We start from the raw sequence: 7,875 nt of genomic DNA on the forward strand, positions 1-7,875 counted from the left end.
AGAGAACCCCACTTTGAGGAAAAGGGGCAAGGAGGAGACAGTTTCCTTCATGGAGGGCGCACAGCAGGGGGACAGAGAACCTCACTTTGAGGGGTCAGGCAGTGGGGAAAGGAAACCCCAGTTTGAGGGAGAAGGGCAGGGAGGAGACAGAATCCTACATGGAGGGACAGGTCATACAGGAGAGGGAACAGGGAATCCTCCATGGAGAGGAGAGGCTGGGGGGATAGGGAACCCTACTTTGAGATAGCAAGGATTTTGGCACAGGTCCTTAAATAGATGGCAGGGCAGTGGGGAGAGGCATCTTCCATGGAGGTAGCAGGGCAGGGAGGACAAAGGACCCCACATAGTCTGAGCAGGAGACTGGGGTTAGGGCACCATCCATGGCGGGGCCTGGGAAGGGGGGACATGGGAGTAGAGATAGGTAACAGGGAAAACAGACCCCTCCATGGAGAGTCCCCTGTTTCCCCATGGTGGGGCCCTTGTTCCCAGCCCTGCCCCTTAGCAGCATTCCCTGTCCTACCTGTCCATTGGCCCTTCCCGTGGTCCCCTGTCCCCGCTGCCCTGCCTTCCCATGGAGGGGCCACTGTCTCCCCTGCTCTGACCACTCTGTGGTTGGTCCCCTTATTCCTCTGCCCTTTCCCTCCATGCAGGGTCTACTGTTTCCCTGCCCTGACCCCTCACTCACAGGCATCTGAGGGGCATATGCTCTGGTCTGTCCAGTGTTCATCTCTCCTGCCTCCAGGCCGAGTGTCCACTCTCTGTACCTGAAGCACATTCTCACCTTCTTCATCTGTCTAAATCCTACCCGTGCTCTCAAGACACATCTCAAATATCATTTCAAATGTCAAATCACAAGCAGGGGAAGGGGGGTGGGGGGTGGGCGCTGGGAAGTTGTGGGTGGGGGGTGGGAGGTGTGAGGTGTGGGGTGTGGGGTGTGTGATGTGGGGGGCGGTTGGGGGGTAGGGGTGAAGGTAAGAGTGGGAGGTGGGGGTGAGGGGTAGTGTTGGGGGATGAGAGCTGGTGGGTGAGGAGTTGGGGGTGGCAGATGGGGGCTGTGCGTTGGGGATGTGGTGAGGGAGGTGGGGGCTGGGGGTGTGGGGTGCGGGGTGGCAGGTGGGGGTGGAGTGTGGGGAGTAGGGGGTAAGGTTGGTGGGTGACAGGTAGGGGAGGGAGAAGAGGATATAAGGGGGATAAATGCTGATGGAAGGAGACTTGACCTGAAGGCAGTGAGCACACAGTGCGATATACAGATGATGCATTATACAATTGCACACCTGACCTATGCAATTTTTTTAATGAACGTCACCCAAAAAAGGTTGATTAAAAATAAATAAAAGGTGGGTAATTTGAGGTTGATTAGGTTATGAGGGTGGAGCCCTCGTGAATAAGATTAATACCCTTTTCAAAGATATCCCATGCTAGACTTATCAGGAGATGCTTTTATATGTTATATAAATGTCTAACCACTATTTTGTACACTTGAAGCTAATATTGAATGTCATCCCTAATTGAAAAAAAATTAAAGTAGTAAAATAATTTTTAATAAAAATGCAAATGCAAATCAGAGTGATCTTTAAAAAATATAAATCAGATCGTTACACTCTGTGCCTAAAAGCCTTAAGCGCTCCAGCAGTGGTCAGCTCTCCAGACAGAATCATGCCTGTGAGGGTGTTACACTGCTGGGAGAGGAATGCCCTGTCTTCTTCCTCCAGTTGCTCCCTTCACTGCTCTGGCGATGTGTGGCACTGGTGCAGGGCAGTACTGTGCTTCCTTGAGAGTGAGCTAAGCAGCACTTTGGCTGCTTAGTTGTAGTGTGGGAGCAGACACAGAAAAAATAAATTTAAGCCTTAAAAGTTCTAACAGCATTTCAACCCAACAAACGGACCTCTATCCTCCCTTCCCTACACTCCAGCCAGCCTGGCTCACCCAGCCTTGAGGAAAGAAGGCAGGGACAGTGCTGCCCGGGAAGCCAGTGAGCATGCATGTGGTCGGAAGTCTGGAGAGAGCTCCAGTTCTCTTAGGATAGAAATGGAGGGATGAATCTGCTGAAATCAGCCACCCATGAGGGGACTCTACTTTTCACTACATGAGGAGGGCATCACACCTGCATGATCCAGCCATGCTCTTTTGCTCCCCTGTGGCATCCCAGGGGATCCATGAGTCATCTACAACAGGAAGCAGCTCTCTGGCCTTTGAGAATCCACAGACCCTCTGCAAAGCCCTTAAGCTCACACGGCTGATCTCAGACTACAGATTCCAGACATCTTCAATCCTGGGAAGCAGCCTCTTTTGACTTTTTCATTCTCCTCCTACAAACAATGCTGGGTCTGTGTCTTCTGTACACTGCTCAAAGATGTGTGAGGACCCAGCGGGTGGCAGCTGGACGTGGCATACCCTGGGACATTTGCTGAGTGGCCTCAGACCCAACACTGACACTGAGCTTGAACCTGCATCAATCTGGTGAACACCACTCACCTCTACCTGGGGGACTCCCTGAGAACCTACCTCATGCAACTTGAGTGCTTCCAGAGACTCTTTCATTAACTTAGACAAACAGGCACCCAGCAGATGGAGGCAGACAGGGAGGCAGAACATGGTGTGCTCTGGGACTTTTGCTGACCTGTCCCCAGGCTCAATGCTAGTCAAAGCCAGCTTTGGTGCCCTGCTTGGACCTTCCTGTGCTCACTGTGCCTCAGCAGAGGCTGTCACAAATTGTGAATTGCTTTGTAGATGCAAATAGATTGCCCTGGGAGAGTCACATCAAGCATCTGACATTGTTCAGCACCAGAGTCCCTCCCAGGAAGCCCCAGGACCAACAAGCCAATAGCCAGCTTCAGAGCACATCAGAGAAGGATACAATTAGCCTCAGAAGCGGCATATCCAAAGAGAGATCTAGGCAGGCACCAGACCCCGCTGAGATGAATTGCGCTCCACGTGGTCAACACCTGTCAGCAGCTCATACACTACACTGTAGGCAGGGTACACTGTGGTCGCAGCCAACTAGCCTGAGCATCGACTCAGTACATGCATGGGCCAACAGCCATCAAGAATCAACTGCCACAGGAAGGTTCACATAACACACACGGGACATCCCTGGAGGACTCAACCCAGAAGATCAAGAAAAAATTGCCACTGGGTTCCACAGGACTCCTACTACACGAAGCCACACTACCAAGACCTGTTTTCTAATACAAAGAAACAAACACACAGAGGCAGCCAAAATGCAAAGAAACATGCCCCAAATTTAAGAACAGGGGACACATCCAGAAAAAATGCTAAACAAAGTGAGGCAAGCAATATTCCAGATACTGCATATGTATATATATATAAATGGTTGTAAGGATGTTAATTGAAGTTAGGTGAAGAATGGATGAAATCAGTGGGAACTTGAAAACTGATAGTAGGCATGAAAAAGAACATTTAAGCCATATAAAAGATCCAGTCAGAAATAAAGAGTAAAATCTTTGAAATGAAGAATACACTAGAGAAAATAAATAATTTGATTAAGGAGAGAATCAAATTAGTGATTTGGAAGACAAGGTCACCGAAGACAAAAGCAGCAAAAAGAAAAAAGAGCTTTTAAAAATGAGGACTGTTTAGGGGACTTTTGGGACAACATGAAACATTAACAACATCCACATTATAGGAGCACAAGGAGAAAAGAAAGGTTAAGGGACTACACCATATTAAAAGAAATAATGACCGAACACTTCCCTAACCTGGTGAAGGAAGAGACACACACAAGTCCAGGAAGCACAGAGTCCCAAACAAGATGAACCCAAAAAGGCTTGACACCAGGACACATCATAATGAAAATGACAAAGATTAAAGACAGGACATCTTAAAAGCAACAAAAGAAAGACGGTCAGTTACCTACAAGAGAGCTCCCATAAGATTGTCAGCTTATTTCTCTACAGAAACATATCAGGCCAGTAGGGATTGGCACAAAATATTCAAAATAATGAAAAGCTAGGACCTTCAACCAAGACTACTTTACCCAGCAAGGCTGTCATTTAGAATTGATGGAGAAATAAAGAGCTTCCCAGACAAGAAACAGCAAAAGAAGTGTTTTACCACCAAACCATTAGTATAAGAACTATCAAGAAGGAATAAAAGGGAAACAGAGTTAAAAGAATAAAACATATCTACGAATAATCACTTTAAATGTAAGTGGCTTGACTGCTGCAATTAAAAGACATGGTAGCTGAATCAATAAGAAATCAAGAACCATATATATGCCGTCAACAAGAGACCTATCTCAGAATGAAAGATATACAGACAAAAAGCCAGGGGATGGCAAAAGGTATTTCATGCAAATACAAATGAAAAATAAGCCGGGGAGGTAAACCTATAGCTGACAAAATAGACTTTAAAACAAAGGCTGTATTGAGCAATAAGAATGGACACCACAGAATGATAAAGAGAGCAATCCAACAAGAGGATATAACCCTTGCAAACATGTATTTCCTCAACATAAGAGCAAGTAAATGTGTAAATCAAATCCTGATGTACATAAATGAGAGTTCAACAATAATACAGACGTAGTAGGGGATTTGAACATCCCACTGGCATCAATGGCTGGATCTTCCGCACAGAAAATCAAGAAGCAAAGAGTGGCCTGGTGCTGGACTCTGCAGCAGCAGCAGCAGCAGCAGCAGCAGCAGCAGCACATAAACTAAAGCTGGAATGATACAGACGAGATTAGGGTGGCCCCTGCGCAAGGGTGACACTCAAATCAGTGAAGCGTTCCCTTCCCCCTAGCGTGTGACACGCTCCCCTGGCTCCCCTAGGCTCCCCTAGGCTCCCCTGGCTCCCCTGGGCTGGGGCCCCTGCTGGTCGGGGTGGAGGGAGATGGGCGGGGGCTGGGGGGGGGGAGATGGGCGGGGGCTGGGGGGGGAGGGAGAAGGTGGGGGGGAAGACTTGGGCCCTGACCTCCTCCTTGGCTGGGGCCCCTGCGGGTGGGGGTGGAGGGAGATGGGCGGGGGCTGGGGGGGGAGGGAGAAGGTGGGGGGGAGACTTGGGCGCTGTCTCACCCTTGCGCAGGGCGGCCTCACACCTGGTCTTTAAAAAGAAAAAAAAGAGTGGCCTGAAATAACACAATAGATCAAATGGATTTATTGGTATCTTCAGAGCATTTCACCCTGAAGCAGTAGAATATACATTCTTTTTAAGTGGACATGCAACATTATCTAGATAGACCACATGTTAGAGCACAAAAACAGTCTCAGTAAATTTAAGAAGATTGAAATCATATCAAGAATCTTTTCTGATCATAGCTGTATAAAACTAGAAGTCAATTAGAAAAAACTGATCTACAAGTGATCTATTACTGAATTGTACACACCTAAAACCACCCTGCCCCAATAAATTTATTAACAGAGAAATAAAAGCAATGAAAAGCAAAAATAAATAAATAAATACAAATTTGGGGACACATGGTGGTGAGAATTACATGTCAATATACTTGATGTATACTTAAATGTGGTTAAAACTCTAAATCTTATATTTATTTGACCACAATAAAAATTAGTAATTATAGGATGAAAAAGAAAACAGAAAAATAAAAAGAAAAAACTGTAAAACACAGAGAGTCTTGGAGGCTAATTAACATGTTACTAAACAATGAATAGATAACAATGAGATCAAGGAAATAATGAAATAATACCTTGAAACACATGGAAATGAGAGCACAACAATCCTAACGCTATGGAGCACAGCATAAGCAGTCCTAAGAGGGAAATTCCTAACATGACAGGCCTACCTCAAGAAACAAGAAAAATCTGAAATACATCATCTAACTTGACACTTAGAGGAACTAGTGCAAAAGAAAAACAAAGACACCATAAAGTGAGAAGAATAAAGAAAATAATAAAGATCAGAGCAGAAATAAAGCAATAAAAAACAAACAAGAGATCAATGAAGCTCAGGCCATTGTGTGTCAGTGGTTAGAGCTGTGGTCCACGGAACAAAGGATCATGGGTTCGATTCCCAGTCAAGGGCACGTACCTGGGTCGCAGGTTCACCCCTGCCCCCTGTTGAGGTGTATGTGTGTGTGAGACAACCATTTGATGTGTGTGTCTCACCTTCTCTCTCTCTCTCTCTCTCTCTCTTTCTCTTTTCCCTCTCTCCCTCCCTTCTTACCTCCCTCCCTCCCTCCCACATCTCTAAAAAAATATTCATTGGACAATATATACTAGGTGAGAATGAAAAGAAAAAATAACTTCTCAACAAACGCAGGTGCTGGACTGGATGGCTTCACAGTGCATTTCATCAAACAGTCAGAGAAGAACTAGCACCTGTTCTCCTCAAACTCATCCAAAACACTCAAGACAAGGGAAGATCCCAAGCTCATTTTATGCGTCCAGCATTCTCCTAATCCCAAACCAGAATAAGAATTTACAAAGAAAAAAATTGTAGGCTAATATCGCTGATGAATGTAGATGCTAAAATCCTCAACAAAATATTGGCAAACTGGTCCAGTAATACATTAAAAAGATTACACACCATGATGAAGTTAGATTTATTCCAGGGATGCAAGCTTGGTACAGTATCTACACATAAAAAACATGATACATCATAAACAAAATAATCATATTCACATGATTATAACAATAGACGCAGAAAGAGCATTCACCAGAACACACCACCTATTCATTATAACAACTCTCAGCGAAATGTGAATAGAGGGAATTCACCTGAACATAATAAAGATCATGAAGGAAGAAAAAGAAAGAAAGAAAGAAAGAAAGAAAGAAAGAAAGAAAGAAAGAGAAGGAAAAGAGAAAGAAGTGGAAGAAAGAAGAAAGTGAAAGAAAGGAAGGAAGACAGGAAGAGGTTGAAGAAGATACAAATAAATAAAAGCATATATGGTGTTCAAAGATAGGAAGAATTAACAACGTTCAAATGTCCAATGACGTAATTCAGAGAGCTACAACAAATATCACAAAAATTTATATGGAAGTACAAAAAAAACCCACCAAAAAAACCCAACACACACACACACACACACCAAACAAAATAAAACCAAAACAATAACCAGAGTAATCTTGAGAAAGAAGAACAAAGTGGGAGGAATCATGCTACCTGATAACAAACTATACTACGAGGCCATAGTAATAAATATAGTATGGTACTGGCATAAAACAGACATAAAGATCAGTGGAACAGAATACAAAGTCCAGAAATAAACCCATACATTTATGGTCGATTAATATTTGACAAAGGACACAAGAATATACAATGTGGTAAAGATAGTCCACTCAATAAATGCTATTGGGAAAATTGGACACATAAGTAGAAAAATAAATGAATGCAGACTACCTTCTTACACCGTATTGAAGAATAAACACAGAATGGATTAAAGACTTGAAAGTGAGATTTGAAACCGTAAAAATTCTAGAAGGAAATAAAGGCAATAAACTTTCATAGAAATATTTTTTATTCTGATATATCTATTTGGGCAACAGAAGCAAAAGAAAAACTAAACAAATGGGACTACATCCATCTAAAAAGTTGTTGCACAGCAAAGGAAACCACCAACAAAATGAAAAGACAACCCACTGAATGGGAGAACATATTTGCCAATGATACATCTGATAAGGGTTTAATATCCAAAATTTATGAAGAACTTAAAAAACTCAACATCATAACAAAATTAAACAATCCAATTAAAAATGAGCAAAGAACCGAAACAGACACTTCTCCAGCGAGGATCTGCAGATGATTATTACACAAATGAAAAAGATGCTGAGCATCACTAATCATTACAGAAATGGAAATTAAAATCACAGTGAGGTATCACCTCACATCTGTCAGAATGGCTATCATCATGACCTAACATTTCCACTTCTGAGAATATATCTGCAGAAACCTGAA

The 7,875-nt window shown here is 43.7% G+C and overlaps 2 non-coding genes across 2 annotated transcripts; both read left to right on the forward strand.

Moving 5' to 3' along the window:
- The first annotated feature begins 1,625 nt into the window (after window positions 1–1,625).
- LOC118667781 lies at window positions 1,626–1,828 on the forward strand. The gene has a single exon (XR_004971375.1). It is a non-coding gene; the product is annotated as a small nucleolar RNA SNORA74 (small nucleolar RNA).
- Window positions 1,829–4,654: 2,826 nt separating this feature from the next.
- LOC118667767 lies at window positions 4,655–4,758 on the forward strand. The gene has a single exon (XR_004971363.1). It is a non-coding gene; the product is annotated as a U6 spliceosomal RNA (small nuclear RNA).
- Window positions 4,759–7,875: the final 3,117 nt, after the last annotated feature.

Source organism: Myotis myotis, unplaced genomic scaffold (genome assembly GCF_014108235.1).
Source record: "Myotis myotis isolate mMyoMyo1 unplaced genomic scaffold, mMyoMyo1.p scaffold_m19_p_12, whole genome shotgun sequence".
Lineage (NCBI taxonomy): Eukaryota > Metazoa > Chordata > Mammalia > Chiroptera > Vespertilionidae > Myotis > Myotis myotis.